Source organism: Cupressus sempervirens, chromosome 9 (genome assembly GCF_028749045.1).
Source record: "Cupressus sempervirens isolate cs-2001-9-10 chromosome 9, ASM2874904v1, whole genome shotgun sequence".
NCBI classification, from domain to species: Eukaryota; Viridiplantae; Streptophyta; class Pinopsida; order Cupressales; family Cupressaceae; genus Cupressus; species Cupressus sempervirens.
In genome coordinates this window covers 667,378,092-667,403,763 of record NC_143126.1, presented here as the reverse complement: position 1 = coordinate 667,403,763, position 25,672 = coordinate 667,378,092, and the positions used below count along the sequence as shown (strand labels likewise).

Below are 25,672 nucleotides of genomic sequence, written 5' to 3'. Positions count from 1 at the left end.
CTAATTAACTTTGAATGTTAAAATTTCATTAATATATATTATATATATATATATACATATACATATATATATATATATATATATATATTAATATTATATATACATATATATATATCTAAATATATATATAATAAATAACATATAACAATATTTACAATTGTTTATATAACAATTAATATAAATTTCTTAATACAAAATCGAATCATGTCAAATCGACATATCACAAAGCCGAACGCATTTATATCCATGGGCGAGTTTATACTCACGCGACCACTTATACATGCGGCAGCGCTGTGCAACCTGCCTCTATCGCAGGCCTGCGACAGTAGGCCTGTTGCTGGCGGCTTCTTAGAGAATGGGTCGGGTGGTGTAAAAACCCCCACCCTTTAAAAATAATTCGCATACGAATTTTCAAAAATTGTTTATTATTAACGATTTCAAACGTTTTCAAATAACGACTTATCATATATAATTTTTAAGAAACGTTTATGAATTTCATTTTAAAAGAATTTACATATATATGCAGAATTTAATTATCACAGTATATATATATATATATATATGTATGTATATATATATGTATATATGTATATATATGTGTGTATATGTATATATATGTATACATATATATACATACATATATACATATATATATATACATATACATATATATATATATGTATATATGTATATGTATATATATATATGTATACATATATATGTATATATGTATATATGTATATGTATACATATATATATGTATACATATATATATATATACATATACATATATATATATACACATATGTATATATGTATATATATGTGTATATGTATATGTATATATATATATATACATATACATATACATATATATATATTTGTGTATATATGTATATATATATATATATATGTATGTTGCAGGTTTAAAAATATGACCATGTATATTTTTTTGCAAAGGCATATACACAGTTTATTTAAAGAACTAAATTTTCAGAGTTTTCCCATAAGTATTTGGTCTCAAAATTTATCCATTAAATCATCTAATGGTTTTTGGCTATGAAATTAAAACCTTGGCCAGATTTTCTTTTCAGGTCGATGCATATAAAATTCTCAAATAGATTTAAAACTTCTCATATAGAGAATGCATATAATAAAATATGAAATTCCTCTGAAGCCCTATGAAAGACACAAAGAAGACAGGGAAAGCAAGATGCAAAAATAGTATAAGTAAAATCACAAGAATCTACTCAAATTTTGATGCTAATTCTCTCTTTCTCAGAAAACTCGCAGAACAAGCTCCTCCCTTCTTCAGAGTTCTTGAGTCCTCCAATGCTCCAATTGCTCTCCCATGCTATCCACGCTATCCACGCTATCTCTAAGCTTCTAGGAATGCCTGAATATATAAAGAGCTCTCAGGAAACCTCTAGAATGCTTCTAGAAACAGCTGGAAGGTGTCACCAACTAAGCATGGGTCTTTTCCAACCTTTTTGATGAGCCTTAGGGTTGTAGACACCATGTGCTTAATTGATGCACTAACCCCCGTGTTGTTGACACATGAGAAATAGAGAAATGTGTTAATTCCCATGCAAGCTTATAACTCCAATTTACTTTTCAAATAATTTCCATTCCAATATTTATAACTTCCATTTTAATTTTTATAACTTTTATTTTAATTTTTATAACTTTTATTATTATTATTTGTTTATTAATTTATTAGTATTTTATAATTATTATTTATTTTAATTTCTAATTTTCTTTTATTTAATTCTTTTCTCTCAATTAATTCTTTTTTAATTAATTATAATCAAAATATCAAAGATCATGATATTTAATTTTCTCAAATAATTAATTTATTAATTAAATCTATTTGTTGAGACTTAATTAATAGAAAATTGACCATAGACCTCCTAGATAAAATATGAAAACCCATCATAGGAAAATTCATACAAAATCAGTCTAAAGGATTAAAAATCATGAAATATGTTATCCAATACATTCAGTGGGTACTCAACTCTGATACTTTTCCTAACTCACTAGGACAAATGGTTTTAGGGTTTGGGATTTGGACTTGAGAATTTATCTCCCCTCTCTTATCATTGAGATAGTATAATAGGGTACGTTCATCCTGGCAATTCAGGGAAGTCGATACCCAGTACCTGCAACCTATAGAAAAAACATGCATTTACATACAATATATATAGTGCTAAGCTAAACAGGCAATGGCAGGAAGTGGTGCATCGTGTAGATCCCGACTAAGTAGGTGACTACGACTCCCTTCCTTAACCACATTAGAAACACCATACAATAAGAAAACATGCACACCATACACATGCAAGTATGGGGTAAGTATCCATAATAAAACACATGAGATAATAAACCATCTTACTGATCATCAACAATAACTAAAAAAAATATAATGATCATCATACATACATGAAATGTAAAGTCTAAATGATCTCATCATATAACAACTGAATCCATAACATAATATCTGATAGTGTCAAAATAATACCACTAATCCATTAACATAAAGCTAGTCTATCATAGTCTGATAATAATAGCAATAATATGTCCAGAAAAGATGTGAACGAGGGTAGGCACTACAACATATATGATAATAAATCATCTAACTAATTATCATCAACAACTGCAAACACTAAAATAATCATCATACATACATGAACTATAAAGTACCAAGTAATCTCATCATATAATAAACTAAATGTAAAACAATATCTGGTAATCTCAAAATAGTTCCACTATTAATCATAAACATAAAACTAGCCCTAAAAAAGTTCAACAATGATAGAAAAAATGTGAACTAGGGGCAGGTACTACATTCCAGATCCCTATTAGTAGCTTCTACTAGATTATTAGCCTAAGGATGACAACATGATGATTTATTATGCCTGATAGTATATTCTTGCATAAGAGAAGCTATCAAATTTGATTTAAACTAAGTCCCTTCATCATATGTCAATTTCCTAGGAATGCCACATCATGTAAAGATGGATTAATACAAAAACTTTTCCATGTTGATATCCCTTGGGAGTTTTGTGGGTTTACCTTTCATCCATCTGGTGACATAGTTAGTGCATACTAGAATGTAAGACTTGCCTTGTGAAGTAGGATCAATGGGTCCTATAAAGTGAATCCTCCATTTGTTGAAAGGTGTGATGACTACTTGAGGTTTCATAGGTATTTCATTTGATTTAGTGGTTCATCCCATTAATTGACACCTGTCACATTTCATTGTATATCTTGTTGCATCCTAGTGCAATCTTGGCCAATATTATCTAGTTGTTAAATTTTGAAAGATGTTCTCTGGGTTGCAAAGTGACCTCCACAAGGCTCATCATGATAGGATTTTAAGAAATCATATGTTTCATCTTCTCTTAAACACCTATGCATGAGTTTATTAGGGCTAGAATAAAATATAAATCCAATAATCCATGAATAATTAAATCTCCTTTTAGCTAGTAGCTTTTTGGATTTTTTCTTATGGTGAGGTAGTTAGAAATATCTTTATACCATGGGTTCTATGCAACCAATAAAAAAAGGTGCTCATCTAGAAAACTATCATCAATGATTGCAAGATGATCATGATAATGTAATTAAGAGAGAAAGTCACCTACTACATTGGCCTTACTAGGTTTATCATCCATGGTGATGTCAAATTCTTGCATGAGCAATAACCATCGAGAAAATCTTCCTAAGATTGTAGGTTTGTTCGCCAAATATTTTATAGCAAAATGGTCAGTGTGAAAAAATATTTGATATCCAATAATGTAATGTGTCAAATTACTAAGGGCATAAATGACCAAAAGTAATTCATTTTCAGTGGCTATGTAATTAAACTCTGCACCTTTCAAATTCTTACTGATGAAATAAATGACATGTTTAATAGATTATGCTTTCTATCCCAAAACATCACTGATAGCATAGTTTGAGGCATCTGTATGAATGTGGAAAGGCATGCCCCAATTGGATGCTCTCAAAACATGAGTTGTGGTATGAACTTCCTTAAGTTATAGGAAGGATGTTGCACAATAAAATTCCCAGACAAATTCAGGATCCTTTTTTAGAAGGTTGTAGAGAGATGTTGCAAGTTGACTAAAGATTTCAATAAATCTTCTCTAATATCAAGCATGACCAAAAAAGCTACATACATCATTTTTCTTCTTTAGTGTTGGCAAGGTAATGATAACTTCAATCCTTTCTAGATCTACTTGGATGTCCTTTGATGAAATGAAATGGCCTAGGACTACCCCTTCCTCCATCATCATAAAATATGTCTTACTATCTAGAGAAAGGTTATAGTCCTAACATCTTTTTAATATTGTTACTAAATTTTCTATTACTTCTTCAAAAGTAACACCATAAATAGTGAAATCATCTACATAAATCTTCATATAGTTAGCAGAAATATCTAAAAGAATATGGATGATAGCTCATTGAAATGTGGCTTGGGCATTGCACAAGCCTAAAGGTAGTATTGAATAGGCAAATATTTCCAATGGGTAGGTAAAAGTTATATTTTCTTGATCTTCTAGGGCTATTTGAATTTGATTGTAACACTGTAACCATCCAAAAAAGAAAAATACTTTTTACTAGCTAGCTTGTCAAGGACTTGGCCTATAAATGGAAATGGAAAATGGTCCTTCTTGGTGGCTGAATTGAGATCCCCATAATCTATGAAAGCTCACCATTTTCCTTCCTTGAGTACCATGACCAAGGGTGAGACCCATTGACTATCAGAGATGGGTATATAAAACCATCACTTAATAGTTTCTATCATTCATTCTTAACAATATATTTTAACATAGGACTAACTCTCCTTTGAGGCTCTCTAATAGGTTTGAAGCTAGGGCTGATATAAATCTTGTGAGTGCATAGCATAGGATCTAGTCCTTTTATGTCCATGTAATCCCAAGAAAATACATTTTGATTCTCCTATAGCAACTACAACATAACTTCTTATTGGGAGTGTGATAAGGCATTGTTTACATTCAATTCCTTACCTCAACCAATTTCCATCTTAATAACCTTATCTTCCATGAATAATTAAGCAATAGAAGAATAATCCATCTCATGATGTAATAATGAATGGAGGAACTATGAAGCATCTGAATGATGTAGTTAACTCAAAGATGGTACAATAGTTTCTAGGATGCATTCAAATTGAGGACACATTGGAGATTCTACTCCATATTCATTCATAACAATGCATGAAATTATTTCATCTTCCTCCTGAGTAGCTATAAATGATTCTCTACCTATCATCATCAACTAATGGATGAAATTGGCTTCTAGATCATCATCACCCAAGTCTGGCCATTTTACTTGGTCATATAGTAACAATGGTTGAGCAGTGGAGTACAAAGTTAGGTTCTTGGTATGAACACCATTGGATATTGTCATCTTTCCAAATTGGAAAGCTATATAAGCATCTACAATGGCTAACCATGGTCTCCCTAAAATTAAAGGATATCCTCCCATATTAGCTTTTGGGGAGAGAACTATAAAATCAAATGGATATTCCTCAAAATTTAGGGTGACTATAAGATCTTTTCTCATCCCATCTAGTTTAATGGTAGCGCTATTAGCAAGTTGAAGGATGGTGGGTGTCTCTCTGAGGCCAATAATATGCAACCTAGATAGTAGCTCCTTTTTCATGACAATAATAGATGCTACTAGGTCAACCAAAGAATTTTGAACTTGGATCCCATGAATAGTAATTGTAGCTATAGGACTCCCTAGGTCAGAGTATTTTTGTATAGTTAATTTCTCTAGTATTAAGTTAGACAAGTGTCCTAGGACATGACTCATTTTTAGATCTTTCTTCTTCCTTCTTGGCTTCTTATGAAATGATTCCTTAATAGCTTTAGTATAGGGAGGGACTTCCTTAATAGCATTCTGTAATGGTATTTTTACTATAATCTATCTTAGATGATTAAGAAAATCAATGACTTCATGGTTCTTCTTGGACTAACCTTATTCTATCAACCTATGGGAAAATTGAGGTTGTTTTGTTATAGGAGAGGTATGCTAATTTTACTCATCCATATGCTCATTTAGAGGATCCTTAACTTCAATTATTATAGGTTTTAGGGGTGCAGGAAAAGTGGTTCCTAATCGTAACTGAGTATCATTCAATGAGATGGCATAGGTTTGCTATATGTTATTTAGTATTGATCATATTCGGGTTAGGTTGAAATTGTAGTCAGGTCTTCTTGGAAGGAGTATTAGTGGCTATAGAAGGAGGCACTAGAGCTTTATACTAAGTTGGTGGAATTAGGGTTGGTTGACTAGATTAGATACTCCAATTTTGATGTTGTTACTAACCTTGTTGAGGTTATTGCTAACCTTGTTGAGGTTGCTATCAAAACTGTTGAGGTTGCTACCAACCTTGTTGGGATTATTCCCAACTTCTAGTTGGAAGGAGTATTAATGGATATAGGAGGAGGCATTAGAGATTATTGTTGAGTTGGTGGCATAAGGGTTAGTTAACTAGACTGGGTACTCAAATTTTGAGGTTGTTGTTAGACTTTCTGAGGTTGCTACCAACCCTACTGAGGTTGTTTTCAAACTAGGTTGTTGCCTACCCAAGTTTTTGCCAACCCTATTGGGGTTTTTGCCAACTATGATTTCCACAAAAACTAGTATTTTGAATTTTTTTTCTATTTATTATTATTATTATAGCTTTGAAAAAGATCTTGGGGCATACCTTATCTTTGAGCCCATGGCCTTTTTAGAGTGATAAAGAGTACCTCTTCATTTTCATCAATAGCTTTGAACTCAATTGGCATTGGTTGTGTCTCCATACTTGGATTAGACTTACATCTCCAATGCTTTTTCTTTTCTCTACAATGTGGATAGTAGTCAGTCAACATGAAATCAACTTCATCTTTCTTTCTTTGAGTTTGCATGTTATCTAGCTAAATTGCTACATCATTAATGATGTCTTACTTGAAGTGTTATAGTAAATTAGATAAATCCATCTTGGGTACTCCTGAACTACCATTGGACTTATGTGGTAGGTCTCTAAGTCCCCTACCTTTCTTCATAGTAGTTCTGGAATAATTTAGGCAGGTAAAAGGATGAATCTATGTTACCTTTCAAGTCAACCTATATGAATGACTTAATTTGAGTATTTCTATTCAAAAAATAAATTCTCTCAGCCATATTATCTAGATAAATTCATTCTAGCTAAGTTATATATGGTCTCACACTTTTCCAATTGGAAATTTATACTAAGTGCATATTTTATACTAGCTTTGTCCAATTACTAAAGAAATAATATTATTTCATAAAATTGATGTTTCGATATCTCTTACTATTTTTTTATGATATTTTTTAGTAAAATAAAAACTCCATTTTATAGACCTCAAATGCAAGAATATTCTCATATAGAGTTTACAGTGTTTTAATTAGATATAGTTTATAGCAATTAAAAAGTTCTGCAAGCACATATTTAACACTAAAAAAATGTCAATTTTGAGAAAGAAAAAATATTAAATCATATCAAAAAAATAAAAAACTTATATGGCATTCTAGAGGAGAGAGTCCTCTTTTAAAATGTATAATTTATCTTCTATATAGAATAGATTTGTTTTTTAAAATGTAGTGGGACATGAAAACTACCAATTTTGGGTGAGTTGAAATTTGAATCACTATAAAAGAGAAAATATAAGTCTGAAGCAAATAATTTACTATTGATTGTTCTAGCTATATGTGTTATCTATAACATACTCTAAGTTCAAATAGAACACATTTATTTCCATGATAGTTTTATGGTTGGAACTAAACCCCTTAATTTTTAGTATTTTTTAGTAACTAAAAAATAATCCATAAAAATTTGGATAATATATATCATTTATTATTCCAAATAATTATTAAAAATTTTAATTCTAAACTTCAACCATTTCTAAAAATTTCACTAGTTTACCTCATATTAAAGTTCTAAATAATAATACCAATTTTATATCATTGAAGGTGAACAATTATACTGTTATGAGACTTTTCCTTTACAAAAGGGTGATATAGGCCTATGATTTTACCCAAGCATATACTCTATATCTCAATCCAAGTCTTTTAAGAAATGTCTCATCCTACCATAAGGTCTAGAGCTTCAATGCTTTCTTCATTTACACCTCTTAGAAAAAGAAGTCTCTTTGACTTCTCATTCAATTCATGTTGCATGTTACACTCTATGTTGAACTTGAACTAGGGAACATACTCTTCCAACATTTCATCATCCTTTTGTGGCATTTTAAAAATTTTGTCTCCTTCTAAATCCTGACCCCTACAATACTCATACTTTGTGAGAATCAGATTTTTCACTGCAAGACAATCTACCACAACTTAGGCACCCAACCCCATGAACCATCTCAAAGTAGCTTCTTTGAGGGTAGAGGGAAACAAATTCAATTTATGGACATTAGTTATATAGTCATAACTTCTACATAGTATATCAAATTCAAAGAGAAAGGTTTTAGGCTCATCAATTATTAAGTCATAAAACTTGGGAAGTGCAATAGTGGGTATGCTTTTCAAATTTTGGTTGCCTTGCTGAGGAGGGATAGGAAAAGGAAATGTTGGTTGAGGTTGAGAAATTCCTAGAGGAAGTACTATTAATGGTGCTTGATATATGACAAGATTAAGTGGATTATCTTGGTATTTTGGCTCAACAAAGAGATCATTTAGATGCAAGGATTCATTTGAGGATAAGGGTACTTATTCTTGAGTAGTAGGGAATGGATTTTTAAAAGGTTATTCATTATTCTTGTTGTGTGATTGATTAGGTCTAGGATTAATGATGTCCTCCTAAATATCATGGGGAAGAAATCTCACAAAAGTGTCTTTTCTTCTATGCATGCAAAATAATGAAAAATCTAGTCTAACATAATGACTTCAAGGTTGAATTAGATTGACACCTTCCTAGGAAATGATGTCAAAAAATGTTTCATCAACTCAATAACTTAGTAATAAAGGATTGGACATCCTTCTACATTGACTCCATGATTAGACAAAATCATGTATTTTCCTAAGAATAAAACACTAACTTCATTTTATTTGTCAATTGAGTAGCCTAAGCTTGAGAGGGTGGCTGCAAAGTTTATTCTCTAATTCCTCTTTAGGTCCTTACAACTATAAAAGGAAAGAAATGATGAATTAAACTAAGCTAGGAATTGAAACAACATTTTCCTTAAAGCATAGAGTAATGCTACAAACAATAAATCTATTCATGCACCTATGCTGGAGGAATAGTTCAATGATTGTGTTATCAATGGTTGTAGCAATAGAAAAAGTCTACTTTGCAAAGAAACAAACAAAGAAATAAAATTTGTTTGAACAAAGCAGTTCACTAACCAAGTGGGCCCCCTTGGATGAGTGAACATAAAAAATCAAGTCTGAAGGTGGAAACTTGAACTCTCTATTCTATTCATTCATAATAAGATATAACATTTAAAAATAAGATTATACACTACTGAATAGAATAATATATTCTATCTTCCTTCTAGTCAAAACTAGGAAAAATCCCTTTTCAAGGTTACAACATAAATTATTTAAAGGAAAGCTATAATAAATTCCTACTCCTACGATCACTCCATCAATGAGGATAAATTATAGTTCATAAATTATACAATAGAAACACTATTAAATGTGCTTAAACGCCTCCAACAATATAGTAGGTTGAGGAAGCTATCTTTCTACACTATCATAATAAATTTCGTGCTATAATCTGCTTATGTTGTAATTCAATAATCATCTGGTCAGCTTTGACCCAATGCTGAAATGATGTCTTCAAAATGCATGGAAAACACCTATAAAAAATTAAATACAACAACTTATAAATAAATTTATTCATTTCATTATCAATGTTAGAAAATGTATAATGTTCAAATTATCACTCTTGCACATCCTATGGTTGTAGGAAGGAACCTACCCAAACATAGCACGGATGAGGAATTATTTACAAGCATGTAATATTCCTTCATTAAACCATAGAATGCCATATATTTGAGCAAACACAACATATCTAAACAATCTATACTTCAATCTTCATGTCTTGACATATAGATAGTATATTCATAAAACATAAGTTCTTTTGCTAAACCATAGAGTCATAAATTTTTTCTAGCAAGACAATTATTTAAAAAAGATAAAAGGTACTCAAAATAATGGCCTTTAGAGTCTCATCAATATTTAAAATCAACTTCACATTGTGTTGTAACTGTGGCATATTTTTTTTATCCTCAATAGTTTTCATTTCAATATTTCAGCATTCAAGTTTTCAAGTTTTCTCTTCATTATATATTTGGTTTATCAATTATTTCATCTTCTTTGATCTAAACTAGATTTAAACTAGTTGCTACAATGATGCAATCACCATCTATCTCCAGATTATGTAAGCACTTGTTGATTATAGAATCTAGATAGATACTAAGAGTTCAAAAGCCATAAACTAAAGATCATCATGTGTGCATCCCACTTTAGGGAAAAATTAGATGTCATATTTTGCATATATTACAATCACTTCCTCAAACTCAACTAAGGTGAACCCATGGAATTATTTAGGTGAATTATGCTGCCCATGGAAGATGAGGCTTGTTGTTGAGCATACTCTATTGTTTCTTATTGCTACTGAAGTGCCTCAAATTGGCATTTCTCTATCATGCTATGATATCTTACATTCTCTCTAGCCCCAAGTTTTTCCACAGTCCGCCCTCTATAGCTTGATTTATTATTTCAAGGGCTACATTTAGCTGATTTCTTATCCTCTCATTAGCAATAATCTCAAGGAAAAATAGTCCTTTCCACCCTAAAAACCACTTTGTTACTTCATTAAAATAAGGAATTATGTTAAGATAATGGTTGTTGCACACATTGCATAATATTGTTATATTGTATTATTTTATTATGTAATCTTGCACCTAGATGGATGTGCAACATATAAAGATTTTGATGGGATATACTTGATGAGTTTTATTGTAACATAGTGATAATATTTCATGTAATTATTTAATTTCAGGAAAAAGAAATAAATTTCCAATATTAAATGTGGGGTCAAGGGGTTAGGTAGCACATGGTTTATGTAATACCACTTGGTGGTTTTGTGGAATCTTCTACTATATAAGAAACCACAAGGGTAGTTGTTATAGGAGAAGAAAGGAGAAGAAGAAGGCACAAAGGGAAAGAGTTGAGTGGGACAAGGCTTGGTAAGTTAGCCAAGGGAGAATTTGTGAAGGTTGGAAGCATAGCATGGGGTGTGTGGATTCATGCTTGTTCACATGGATTGCTCGGTTGTGGCTACAACTTTGAAGGCTTCCATGGTTGTATTGCAGTGGTGGTTTTGCTAAATAATACATGGGGATGGATGCTTTTGGAGGCTAGGTTTATCCCTCAATGAGGATTTCCTAGGGTATATCTTGTGTCGCATTTTTGTGGGTATGTTGTCCATTCAATTGTATGTGGATTTAAATTGCATATTTATTTGAGATCTATTATAAGTTATGTGGAAATGGTTATATTCTTTGTTTCTATTTTCCTTACAACTTGAACAAAGCCAATGATACAAAAGCTATTGCCACTTTTGAAAATATGTTGCCTCCAAAATTGCAACCATATGATAAATGGGAATAGCACATGCCTGAGCCATCACCTAATTAAATTAGTCTAGTTGTTGATTAGCTAGGTTGATTACAAATTCATGTAGAATCTTCATCATATTAGGTATGATGAAATGAGCAATCAATAGTTTCCATCTAGTAGAATCAAATAAAATTTTCAAAGGTGATAAAATTGCATATGCAGATGCATCACTTGCATGTTATGCATGATATACATTCCTCAATTTATAATGAATGGCTAGATATAAAAGCTCTATATGCTTGCCTAAAAATGGTAACCAAGGATGTAACCATGCATGTATTGAAGTTAATTTGGGCATCACTTTATGATCCAAAATATTATGAAGTACGGATGCTAGTAGTGACTTCTCTCATGTCTCTAGAAAATACATCATAGGTTTAGGGTTGCTTGGCTCCTAGGAATTTGTAGCATAGGTTTTAGGGTAGTAACTCCTTACACTCAACTCTTCACTAAAGTTATTATCATTGCCATAATGACATTACCTCTAAAACATGCAAAGGATGTTGAAGTGGTTCCCAACCATGAAATGCTCTTATAAGCAATGGAAAAGAAAATGCCATGCAATACATGAAAAATTGCACAACTTGCAATATTTATATACACATCATTTTTTTTTTTAAATGTGCTTATTACATATTAGCAAAAGAGAAAAATTGTTCTAGGTGCACATATATTCCTAAATCCAAATAATAAAACAATAAAACTCACTCAGCCTATGCTAAGTGACAAGCCATAACCTAGTTAAATTTGTCTAGTTATTTATTGGTTGGGTTGATTACAAATTTCTATAGAACTATCATCAGATTAGGTACAATAAAATGAACAATCAGCTATTGCCAGCTAGCATGATCAAATACAATTTTCCAATGTGATATAATTCTATATGTAGATGTATGTATGTATGTATGTATGTATATACATATATGTGTATGGATAAATACATACATATACACATTTGTATGTGTCTATGTATGTATATATGTATATATGTATATATAGAGAGAGATCTTGTGGATTGTGATGATCAATGGATATCTAAGATTTTGTTGTCATGCCTTCGTGATCTTTGCATCTCATTGACATGCCCTTGTGATATCTATGTATGTATGTATGTCTATAAATATTTATATATGTATGTATATTTGTACATATGTATGTATGTATGTATTTATGTGAATAGAGAGATCTTGGTATGAAAGTAAAACAATAGAACTCACTTAACAGGTAGCATGGCCATAGATGCAATGACAAAGCCTATTTGTAAGTAGATTCCTCTTTATCTCTCTCACTTTTCATGTGTTTATTTCACTTAAACTGTTATTTCTTAGGGGCTTTTTTGTAATATTTGATTCATTTTATGCAAGAGGTGATGAGGACATTCATGGATGTAATCATGTGATGAACTTATCATGAGAAACGAAGATATAATTTCTTGAGATTAGTACAATGCAATGAGGACATTCCAAGTACTTTAAAGATTGATACTTTCTTAAAGATTTTAGATGTTAACGGGGATTTTAGATGTTGGGGGGGTTGGGGCCAAATGAGCTTTCACCTTCACGTGGTTGGCCCTAATTAGTAGAAAATATTACACTATTCTCAAAACTAAGTGAAGATCAATATTAACCTATGGATTTATGACAACTGCTTGTGTGAATCTCTTGGTTTTAGGCAATGCAAAAGGATGTCATAGTTCAATATAAAATGTCAATTCATATGCATACGATATTAGGCAGAGCTAAAAAAAAATAGGTTTGCATTTTTGTTAGAGGTCTTTAATTAGGTATTTTAAGTTATAGACCATCACAAACATTTTTCGTGATGGTCTATAATTTTAAAAATCTATAGACATGTATATGTGGAGGATCATGGTACGCCAAAAAATGGTGATTTGAAAAATATATAGTTCTGAAATGCCTCAAAGCACTTCATAATCTATTCCAACTTTTTCCTCTCCATCCCAATGCTAAAAAGAAAAAATTAATACTTTTGTAAGGCCTATTATATCTTTTGATATATCAACCCTATATGGTCAACTTTAAAAACGTCCCAAAAATGTGTTTTTGGCTTGCTCTTGTCTAATTTTTACTTCAAACATCTAGCTGACGACTTTTTTTCACCAAAATTTGATGAAATGAAAAGGGTTTCTTAAGAATGTTCTTAGTTTTTCATAAATGTAAGGTTTGTCAAATTATGAGTTCAATAAGTAATTCTAACTTTTTTATAATGGAGTTATGTATAAAGTGTTAACTAACACACTACTTGAAAAATAATTATAACTTTCAAATGGTACAAGATCTTTGAAATCCAAAAGATGCATTACATTCTATGTTTCTTCTACTCTAAGGGAGAAAAAATATTTTTTTCGCATTTTTTTAAATTAGTTGGGGTGGTCAAACACAAGAGTATTTTTTCCAAAAATACTAAAGTATAAAATTAATAACTAATTATTAATTTAGAATAAAAATGCTCAAAAATATGTGTCATATCCAAGCATGATTCTACTTCTTATATTTAGAATATTATTAAAAAATATTATGATTTCATTTTGGTTAAGGTGGTCAAACATGCATCTGCTTGTTATTTTTGTCTTGAAAACTTTGTACTATTGCATTAAAATTCAAAAAATTTACCAATTTTTATTTTTCTTCAGATAAGGCCTAGTATTTTAGAAACTAAATTCAATTTTCAAGAGATTCTTTTGTCTCATATTTTCAATATAAATCTTATAGTAAGTAGAAATGTGCACATCAAGTTGACATAACTCTGATTTGCTGATTTTTTATTGTCACTTAATAGCATAGTTTGGGTTAACCATGATCTTGCATGTATACCAACCTATTAAATAAATGTAAACATGTTTTGTTTTATTAGCTCCACCTATTGTCCATGGATTTGAACATAGCTACATGCACATTCTCGAGTCAAAGTGGTTGAATCTTATTTTGGATGCGAAAAAAAAATGAAATGCACCAGAAGATGGGAAATGTTGTCACTTTTCTTGGTTTGGAACCTTATTTATATTTTAAACATTGACCCTTTCTTAAATATTTTAGATTTTAATGGGGAAATTAGATGCTATGGGGGTGTGGGGCCAAATGATCTTCCATCTTCATGTGGTTGGCTGTAATTAATAGAGAATATTAAACTATTTTCAAAACCAAGTGAAGCTCAATAATAACCTATGGTTGCATGACAACTAACTATGTGAATCTACTATGAGCTGTGAGAGCATCATAGTTGTTCAACTTTTGCCACCAATTTTTTTTTATTAATATAGTAAGTCATCACAATTGTGATAGTGAATTCCAATGGCTAGTCGTTGATCTCATAACATTGCTACCACATACCTGTTGCTATTATGATGGACTATTCTAAGGGCTAACTATCAGTACTACAACATTGATGTCACATACACATTGCATGTGCAATGACATTTCTAATAGCTAGATGTCACAATTGGGATGGTGAAAAGAACTCTTGGCCTTTATTTGACTCTAATTCTTGATAGCATTAGCTATCACAATTGTGAAATTCACCCCTACTGTGCCAAATTGTAATGGAAAAAGTCTAATGCCCATCCAATGGACCCCCAGAAACTACTAGTGTTTCTTGGGTGATGGGTGGTTGTCACAATTTCTATGGTATGTCATCACAATCTGGGCCCAAATGTAGTAGAAAGAAAAAAGTAATGTTATGACACTTAGTAAAGGAGACTATAATTCATGTTTATTCAAAGTTGAAAACAAAAAAATCCAAAAAAAATCATACATCAAACAAAATCCAAAAAAAATCCAAATATCCAATAAAATCTATATACTTAAGAAAAAAATCCCAAACATTTATTCATCTTTATTTTCTATTATGACATTTAGATGTTGCTAACATTCAATCCAATGATCCTCAAAATTATGAGCTGACTGAAGAACAAAATTAGGCCATGTTCCTTGATATGCCTAGAAGGCAGGCAACAAAGGACCACTTTATTGATCTTTATTATGAAATACAAGGATAGTAGGATTATTTTCCCCCATCATAGTTACACCTTGAGGGATCTCAGTCAATCCACCCAAAATATTTTTTCCTTATCTCCATAGAAATCCTAGGTGCTTCACCATAGGCTCTTTCTCTATGTCTTTGGTAGTCTCCTCCATATGTTTGATCTTCTTCTTGACTATCCTTATAATAGAGGGATAAGACACTAACCTCTAGCTTTACCCCTCTCTCAGAGATCCTATCTACTCCAATTAATTATCTTGTCTTGCAAGTTGCATCACACTCTTTGAGAACATTTGCAGCAAGTAGGATCCTCTTTGTCATCCTTAGTTTGATCTTAGGTTAGATCAAGTTGTCCTACCTCAATCAACTCCCAACTTTCTTTCTTCACATCATGATGAGGCAACATATCCCCTAATTCTTTTCGCTTGTGCTTTGCTCTCTTATTCTGTTTCCTCCACTTTCCATTGGTAAATCTTTCACCATCCTCTTCCCCCCATCATCCCTTTTCCTTCTCCACCCTCTAATACAATTTTTGTGAGTGATCTTGAGAATAATCCATGAATTCTTTGTTTTACTAACTCCTCCAAGATTTATCTTGAGAAATTTGAAGGCATTTTTTAATACTTTCTAACTTGTTTATGTAGTTTGATGCATCAACTTCCAGGAGTCATAAATTTTGACTAAGATATGGGTTTTGGCTAGAATTTTATAGGCAGTCATGTCATGAGGATTTATTTCAATTCGAATGAACTTAGCTTGTTAAGTAGCCATTTCAAAAAAAAAATGGGAGCCTAAAATTTCATCTTTACCTTTGAAATTGAGTTTTTTTCCTATTTTATTAGAAAGTTGTTTTTTAAAAATTTGAAATCATACTCTTGATTTTGTAGATTAGTTCGCAATTCATCTTGCCTTAGTTGGGGGCTTTTATTGGGAAAAATTAAGATTCATAAGATGGATTTTGGAAAAATAGAAAATTCTTTTTATTTTAATTTTTTTGCCAAATATGATAATTTTTAGAATTGTAATAAGTAGGCATTTTCTTTCATTGTAAGGGGAATAGAGTTGGAGAAGCTAAATGAATAATATGGTGTTTTGAAAATCTATGTTGTGTTATTATTTTTTGTGTATTATTTTGAAAGGGGGTTGGGCTACATCACACTTCATGATTGTTTATTTATGGAAATGTCTAGAGAAAAATGTAGTTTAAATCTCATCTCACATATTGACTCATTGCCTCTCAATAAAAGTCCAAATCAAGGTAGTTAAGGAAACTCTTGAGCTTTGAATATGACCCGATAATTATTTTTTTTAAAAATCCCATCAAGCATATAAAAAAATAGACACCTTTATTGCCACATGAATCTAATTAGCTAAAAAAAACAAAATCATTCTCATCAAGGGGTCAATCAAACCCACCTTTTTTATTGACGTATCTCATTTCCATGTATTATTCTATTTATTTCATCCCACTATCTCCTCATTTTGATCTTTTTACTACTATACTATATCAAATCACTTCCAATATCCTATCATACTAATATTTCTTATAGTAAATCCTTTTGTAAATATCATAGTTAGTCTATTATATAACCCCTAGAGTTAGTCCTTCTCTTTGTCCAATTGTACATATCTCAATTTTCTCATGTTAGTTCATCTTTGATCACAAATTGAAGTTCTTTTAGTTAGGTGCTTTAGTGAATCCTCATGTGAGATTCCTTTTCATCAACGTGTTATCCTAAAGATTATGGTTTCCAGTCTCATCCTAGTCCTTGATACTACTGATAGGTCTTTTTAGGATGCATCCTTCCCCTTGTCTAATCTTGGTCAGTTAGTATCAAGTCCTACTGGAATGTCTTTGGAAAAAGGTCACCTTTCTAATGGATTTATATTTTCTTTTGATTTTTTTTCTTTTTTATGATTTCAAATTTGGTTGTTAAAACTATTTTTTCTAAGTGTTTTCTTTTTTTCCTCCTCAAAATCACCATATTATTTTACATCATGGTGTGTTGCATGGGGAAATTTGAAAAAAAGGTCTTGATCAGGTCTTTCATTTTTTTTTATGATTATGAGTCAATTGAATGTGATCCTTGCATATTCAAAATATGCCATCCCTTGTAGTTGAATGGTGCACTTGGAAAATATCATTTACCTATGAGTTACCCAGTGTCATTTCCACTCTAATTCTATTGGAATTCATGTATGATGTCGAGGAGATCCTTGTATTTTTTTCTAGTCAGTCCTATGAAATGTTGGTGACAAGGCCATGATGTTCTATGTAACCTTGATGAGTCTACAATATTTCTATATCAAACTAAGTGCTCAGCTACATGGTAATGCTCCCTTTTAGAGTACCCCATGCTCAAGCTTCAATAGATTTTACTCACCCTCTCCCTTACCAATCATCCCCTAGAAATGCAATCCATTTTTAAGAATCCAACATAATCCAAGATAATAAGTTTATCCATGTAACCCTCTTAAAAATTTCTACATGGTAATGCTCCCCTTCAGAGTACCTCACACTCAAGTTTCAATAGATTTTACTCATCTCCTCCCTTACAATTCATCCCCTAAATGCAATCCATTTTTCAGAATCCCACATAATCCAACAAAATAAGATTTTCCATGTAACCCTCTTAAAAATTGCTAATCAGATTAGTCCTACAATCATGATCTTGCAAATCCTATAGTCCCATCACATCCAATGGTATTTATACCCTCCCCCACCTTGACCCTAGCTCATCCCACAATCACTATCTTGAGGGTTTATTTTAATAGATGCCCCCACCATTCCCCCAAAAACTCAACTTCTTAACCCATGGTTAATATTGTACAAATGGTTTCTTGATGTCTCGTACTCCTGTAGTGAGTGTATGATTCCCTTTTAATAATCTTTTAGCCTTGTACATCCTCCTACTCACCTTATTTTCTCATACTTTTCAAGTCATCATTGAGAATCATTTTCTCTATCCACCACCTTCTCTAGGGGGCATTACACAATCCAATCTCTCCTCTTTTTTAAGACTCGGGAAACTTTGTTTCTTTAAAAATCTTATTTGCGTCATCTATCTTGAAACTTTTGCAAAATAGTGATTTCCCAACACTATGTCAAAGAGGGGCCAAATGTAGACACTTTAATATGATTACATCATTTAAGTAATCCTATTTAATCATCTCCTAAGGAATTAATGATTAAGTATTTAATATTTAAGTAATTTTATGTTATCCCCTAGTTAGTTGATTAATTTAATTAATCGTAGTCCAATTGATAAATTTAAATGACAACCAATAGTCTAATTTGTTAATTAAATACCCCTTCTATTAAATAAAATAATTGCACTATACCTATTTTATTTAATTCTAACTCACCTTATTCTATTAAATTAAATAATCACACTATATACCTATTTTGTTTAATTATAAATCCCCCTTTCTATTAAATAACCCCTTTAATAAATTCCTCAAACATAAACTAACCCTTAATCTAGTCCTAACTCTTGGGTTCTAACTCAACCCAACCCAATCATCCATGCTAAGATTATTTAAGTAAATAATTAAACTCATTTAATTAAATGACCCGCTCACATTTGTCTAACATGTCCACTTGCTTCATAATCCCCCTCTAGTCTAAGACTGCCCTCACCCTAATCATTTGCATAACCCAAAGTATGAGGATTAATAAATACTAATCCAAACCTAAACCTAAACCTTATCTTATCCACACACTCACAAAATAAATTATCAAAATATCCCTTACATATTCCTTTACATCCCTTACATATTCCCTTACATCTCTTCCATATTCCTTACACCCTTAATACATTCCTTACACCTTTTATGCATCCCTTACATATTCCCTTACTCCTACTACATATCCGTTACAGCCCTTAATTATTCCCCTACATCCCTTACATATTCCTGATACCCTTATCCTCTTCACATTCTCCAAAATGAACTTTATATTCATCTTCACTCTACCCTTCAAAAACCATGGTAAGTCTTGAACCTTATCCCAACCCTTGGAAAAATCCTATAAATAGAGTTTTCTACCCTTCACAAATTATCCACCACTTGAGTATTTCTATCATGCTAATTTTCAATCCAATCTATTGAGAAGAAACATCATTACGAAGAAATATATCCAATTCATTTAATCTTGAGCATCCAGCATTTGAGCACACATCCCATCTTTCAGACACATTGACACACCAAAGGGAAGATTGCTTGGTTTAAGAGGTTTTCATGTTCTCAGGCTATTTGGCATTTTAGTTCTCTTTTGTCCAATCACATATGTGGCTTAATTCTCTTGTTTTGAATTCTTTAGTTAATCTAATGCCTATAAACACTAGTTTTATCTCTTATAATATGTACTTCCACCAATTCTTCTTCATGTTTGAAGGAATCCTCCTGAATTCCTTTGACCCAAACCTTTGCACTTTGAGTAGTCTACTTTATCATGTCAATACCACATACTACTTTAGTTGAAACACCTATCAAAGGGACAAAGGATGGACTTTCCTCTCTTACTAGATAAGGCAAGGTGTTGATGTACTGGCACAAGACTTTAATTTCTCCTTTCTATTTTTAGCATCCATGTTCTACCTTCTTTAGTCTATGCTTTAAAGACTGTGTAAAGTCATCAAATTCTTCTAATATTTTTTCCTAGGAGGCACAACCAAGATTTATCTCTGTAACATTTTATTCATTTAGGGCATTCCAATTTTCACTCTTTTTGACTATAGAAGTTCCAATCTACAATATTCTAGACCCTGATACTCCTCTCACAATATTAGTGAATATTTTTGCTTTCTCTTTCTCTTTTGATCAAGTTTCTCAATCTAAAATATCTTATAGTCCAATTGTTAGGTCAACGTCCTTTTGTTGACTCATCTAAATTTGTTGCCTCAACCATTCTAGAATAAATATACTTTAGTCTCCTTGAATCATGAGCTTTCTTTCCTTTTGACTACTTGAATGTTGATCTCCTCTTCACCTCCTATACTCTCCACCATTACTTTAGGAACAACAACTTTGCCATTTGAAATATGTATTTCTACTATAAGAGCCTCTTCCTCTAGTAGACCAACTTTGGATTCCATCATTTCTTGCTCTAAGATTTTACCAAGAATTTCCACTATATCTATATCTCCCCTCTCCCTTTCATGGACTTGTCATAAGAATTTATACTTAATCTATCATAAACTGGCCTATCCAAATTTTCTTCTTGCTCAGAACTCCTTATGCTTGTCTTCACTTCTTGCCTTTCAAACATTTCTATCTCTTGAACATCAAGAATGTGGCTCAGAGAAGAGGGAACATTTAAATGTTTTTTTTTTTTCTTATTTTGAAGCTCTTGGATGAATTTCTCATTCCTAGGATGCTTCTCTTGAGATACCTTTTTTCCTTTTCTTGTTTCCTATGTCCTCTGATAGAGTTCCTCTTTCTTCAAAAGTCCCTTCATATATTTGTCCTAATCTGCCATCCCTTAGTGGTCGGACACCAAGTAACCTATATGTGAATCCGATATGGCTCAATGAATTTTGCTGGGAAATTTAAAATTCCAACCCATTTTGGAGGGAAAATCAGGTTTGAGAGTTATAGCTTATGATTTATAAATTATTTTAGTTATATTACTATGTATATATATATATATATATATATATATATATATATATATATATATATATATATATATATATATATATATATAATAACGTAATGTAAAGATATAAGATATAATCTATTAATATATAATAATATATTATATTTTTCTTATTATAATCTATAAATATAATTTATATTATTATTATTTTTACTAAATATAATCATGTAATATTTTCATTAAATATAATATGTATTATATATTATTATATTAATATGTATGATATAAATATATATGAGTCAAACGGGGTCATAGGTTGACTTATGACCCTCTTTAACCCATTAAATAATGACATATTAGAATCGTTCTTATGGGTCGAAGGGGGTCATAGGTTGACCTATGACCCTCTTCAACCCATTAGATGACCACATATGTCCCAAGGGGTCATAGGTTGACCTATGAACCCCTTCGATCCATTACATGATGACATATGTCTCTAGGGGTCCTAAGACCCCTAAGCACATATTAGAAATGTCCCCTAGGGACATATATCATCATTTAATGGGTTGAAGAGGTTCATAGGTCACCTTATGACCCCATTTGATCCATATAAACGATTCTAATATGTCCCTAGGAGTCCTAGAACCCCTAAGGACATATGTGGTCATGTAATGGGTCGAAAGGGGTCAAAGGTCAACCTATGACCCCCTTCGACCCATAAGAATGATTTTAATATGTCTCTAGGGGTGTTAGGACTGCTACGAACATATGTCGTCATTTAATGGGTAAAAGGGGGTCATAGGTCAACCTATGACCTCCTTTGACTCATATATATTAATAATATACATATATCTTAATAACATACATATTAATATAATAATATATATTAATAACATATATATATATATATATATATATATATAATGTTATTAAATATATTAATAACATACATATTAATATAATAATATATAATACATATTATATATATATAATATGTTACGTTATTATACATATATTATATTATTATACATATTAATATGTATAATAAGAGTGATTCTCATATGTCACTAGGGGTCTTAGGGACACATGTCGTCATGTAATGGATCAAAGGGGGTGATAGGTCAACCTATGATCACTTTTGACCCATATGAACAATTCTACTATGTCCGTAGGGGTTCTAGGACCGCTAGGGACATATGTCATCATTTAATGGGTTGTGAGGGGTCATAGGTCACCCTATGACCCCCTTTGACCCACATTAACAATTCTAATATGTCTATAGAGGTCCTAGGACCCTTAGGGACATATGTCATCATTTAATGAGTCAAAGTCCTTTGACCCATAATAACATATGTCATCATATAATATGTCGAAGGCCGTCATAGGTCAACCTATGACCCCCTATGATCCATAAGACTGATTCTAATATGTCCCTAGGGTTCTTAGGGACATATGTTGTCATGTAATGGGTCAAAAGGGTTGATAGGTTAACCTATGACCCTCTTTGACCCATATGAACAATTCTAATATGTCCCTAGGGGTCCTAGGACCCTTAGGGACATATGTTGTCATTTAATGAGTCAACGGAGATCATAGGTCAATCTATGACCTCTTTTGACCTATATGAACAATTCTAATATGTCCCTAGGGGACTTACAACCCCTACAAACATATGTTATCATTTGATGAATCAAAGGGGGCCATAGGGTGATTCATTTAGGACCCCTAAAGACATATTAGAATTGTTCATCTGGTCAAAGGGGGTCATAGGTTCACCCCATGACCTCCTTTGACCCATTAAATGATGACATATGTCCCTAGAGGTCCTAGGACCCCTAAGGACATATTAGAATTATTCATATGGGTCAAAGGGGGTCAGAGGGAGACCTATGATCTCTTTTGACCAATTAAATGATAACATATGTCTCTAAGGGTCCTAGGAACCCTAGGGACATATTAGAATGGTTAATATGGGTCAAAAAGTGTCATATGGTGACCTAAGACCCTCTTTGACACATTAAATGATGACATATGCCCCTAAGGGTCCTAGGACCCATAGGGACATATTAAAATTGTTCATATGGGTCAAAGGGAGTCATAAGGTGACTTATAACACCTTGCCCGTAAGGGTCCTAGGACTCTTAGGGACATATTAAAATTGTTCATATGGGTCAAAGGGGGTCATAGGGTGACTTATGACCCCTTTTGACCCATTAAATGATGACATATGTCCCTAAGGGTCCTAAGACCCCTAGGGATGTATTAGAATTGTTCATATGGGTCAAATGGGGTCATAGGGTGAACTATGACCCCCTTTGACCCATTAAATGATGACATATGTCCCTAGGGGTCCTACGACCCCTAGGGACATATCAAAATTGTTCATATGGGTCACCCTATGACCCCTTTTGACATATTAATGATGACACATGTCCCTAGGGGTGCTAAGACTGCTAGGGATGTATTAAGATTGTTCATATGGGTCAAAGCGGGTCATAGGCTGACCTATGACCCCTTTTGACCCATTAAATGACAACATATGTCCCTATGGGTGCTAGGACCCCTACGGACATATTAGAAATATTGATATGGATCAAAGGGGGTCATAGGGTGAGCTATCACTCCCTTTGATTCATTAAATGATGACATATGTCCCTAGGGGTCGTAGGACCCTTAGGGATGTATTAGAATTGTTCATATGGGTCAAAGGGTGTCATAGGGTGACCTATAACCTCCCACGATCTATTAAATGATGATATATGTCCCTAGGGGTTCTAAGACCCCTAGGGACATATTATAATGGTTAATATGGTTCAAAAAGGGTCATAGGGTGACCTATGACCCTCTTTGACCTATTAAATGATGACATATGTCCTTAGGGGTCCTAGGACCCCTAGGGACATATTAGAATTGTTAATATGGGTCAAAACGGGTCATAGGGTGACCTATGATACCCTTTGACCTATTAAATGATGACATTTGTCTCTAAGGGTCTTAAGACCCATAAGGACATATTAGAATTGTTCATATGGGTCAAAAGGGGTCATAGGGTGACTTATGACCCCCTTTGACCTATTAAATGATGACATATGTCGCTGCAAGTTTTAGGACTCCTAAGGACATATTAAAATTGTTCATATTCGTCAAAGGAGGTCATAAGTCATCCTATGACTCCCTTTGACCCATTAAATGACAACATCTGTCCCTAGGAGCCCTAAGACCCGTAGAGAAATATTAGAATTGTTCATATGGGTCAAAGGGGGTCATCAGGTGACCTATGACCCCCTTTGACCCATTAAATGATGACATATGTCCCTCGAGATCCTAGGACCCCTACGGACATATTAGAATTGTTCATGTTGGTCAAAGTGGGTACCCATTAAATGATGACATATGTACCTAGGGGTCGTAGGACCCCTAAGAACATATTAGAATTGTTCATATAGTTCAAAGGGGGTCATAGAGTGACCGATGACCCCTTTTGACTTATTAAATGATGACATATGTTCCTAGGGGTCCTAGGACCCGTAGGGACGTATTAGAATTGTTCATATGGCTCAAAGGGGGTCATAGGGTGACCTATGACCCCTTTTGACCCATTAAATGATTACATATGTCTTTAGGGGTCCTAAGACACCTAGAAACGTATTAAAAATTTTTATATGGGTCAAAGAGGGTCATAGGGTGGCCTATCAGCCCCTTTCACCCATTCAATGATGACATATGTCCTTAAGGGTACTAGGACCCCTATGGATGTACTAGTATTTTTCATATGAGTCAAAGAGGGTCATAGGGTGACCTATAACCCCCCACTACCTATTAAATGATGACATATGTCTATAGGGGTCCTAAGACACCTAGAGACATATTAGAATTGTTTATATGGGTCAAAGGGGGTCATAGGATGACCTATGATCCCATTTGACCATTTAAATGACAACATATGTCCCTAGGGGTACTATGACCCCTAGGGACATATTAGAATGGTTAATATGGGTCAAAAGGGGTCATAGGTTGACCTATGACACTTTTTGACCTATTAAATGATGACATCTGTCCTTAGGACCCCTAGGAACATATTAGAATTGTTCATATGGATCAAAGGGAATCATGGGGTGACCTATGACCCCCTTTGACCCATTAAATGATGATATATGTCCCTAGGGGTCCTATGACCCCTAGTGACATATTAGAATTGTTCATATGGGTCAAAGGGGGTCATAGGTGACCTATGACCCCCTTTGACCCATTAAATGATGATATATATCCCTAGGGGTCCTATGACCCCTAGTGACATATTAGAATTGTTCATATGGGTCAAAGGGGGTCATAGGTCAACCTATGACCCCCTTTGACCCATTAAATGACGACATATGTTCCTAGGGGACACCCCTAGAGATATATTAGAATGGTTAA

The 25,672-nt window shown here is 32.7% G+C and overlaps 1 pseudogene; it reads left to right on the top strand.

Moving 5' to 3' along the window:
• Positions 1–204: 204 nt before the first annotated feature.
• LOC149540512 (pyruvate kinase isozyme G, chloroplastic-like) overlaps positions 205–25,672 on the top strand; it is a 75,466-nt pseudogene continuing 49,998 nt past the window's right edge.